The sequence below is a fragment of the Nyctereutes procyonoides genome, unplaced genomic scaffold (assembly GCF_905146905.1).
Source record: "Nyctereutes procyonoides isolate TBG_1078 unplaced genomic scaffold, NYPRO_anot_genome, whole genome shotgun sequence".
NCBI lineage: Eukaryota > Metazoa > Chordata > Mammalia > Carnivora > Canidae > Nyctereutes > Nyctereutes procyonoides.
In genome coordinates, this window is record NW_026575140.1 from 21,145,585 (window position 1) to 21,146,846 (window position 1,262).

Sequence of the window (1,262 nt, forward strand, 5' to 3'; positions counted from 1 at the left end):
CCTCTTACCCTTCACTCTTCCTTTATTCCTCTCCCCATCATCTCCAACACCAACCGCATCTCCTTCCTTCCTGTCCCTTCCTCCTCAAGCTCAGTTCTTGAGCATCCCTTCCCCCTCCTCCCCTCCTCCCTTCCTCCCGCTTCCTCCCTTCTTCCCCCTCCACTTCTCTCCCACTCCTTGCCTCTCCCTCCTCCTTATTCCTCCTCCCCTCCCTTCCCCCTCCTCCCTCCCTCCTCTTCCCTCCCCCTCCTTCCTTACTCTCTTTGTCTCTCTCCCCCTTCTCCTCTCCCCCTCCTCTTCTCCTCTTCCTGCCTTCCTCTCCTTCTCTCCCCCTCCTCCTCTCTCCCTCTTCTTTTCCCCCTCCTCCCTCCTTGCCTCTCCCTCCTCCTTATTCCTCCTCCCTTCCCCCTTCTCCCTCCCCCTCTTCCCTCCCCCTCCTTGTCCCCCCTCCTCCTCCTCCTCTCCCCCTCCTCTTTTCCTCTACCTTCCTCTCCTTCCCTCCCCCTCCTCCTCTCCCCCTCTTCTTTTCCCCCTCCTCCCTCCTTGCCTCTCCATCCTCCTTATTCCTCCTCCTCCCTCCCCCCACAGCCCAATCTATGGAACTGCAGAGCTCTATGCCTCCAACAGGAGAGGGGGGACCTCCAAGTGGGTGACTTCATGCAGTCAGCCAAAGGAGACTGCCCCCACCCCCGCGTTTGACTCTGGTTTCTAGGTGGGGAGGAATTGGAAAGAATTAAGCATTTCAAATAGGAGGGGATACAAAGTGGATGGCTTCCAAAAGGCTGGTGGGATCACTGTTTACTTTGTATTCCGGTTATTTGCATTCACGTCTTATCTCCCCCTTTGGGTTCCTCTGAGTGCAAGAGCTGACTCACTGTCTTCCTCCCTCACTGACTCACTTCTTCATTCTTTATCCTGCCATTCCACAAAGACCACTTACAGTGTTAAGGCAGGTAAAAAGGCTAGACCGGAAACGAGGCTTTAACTACACCCAGCCCCACCAGTTCCTAACTGTGAGCCCTTGAGCAAGCCTCAAATACTCTGACACTACTTTCCTCAAATGTGATAAAACTAGTACTATCATCATGGGTTTATCTATCGTTTAACTGAAACATACATAGAAAAAATATATTGGATATTCAGTAAAAGATCATTGTTGGTTATTAAGTAATTAAGATAAATCCTAAACAGAAATCCAAAAAGTCAGGGATGCTGTTTAATTAATAATAAAATTCGCAGTGGCAAACAAAGAATCAATCAAC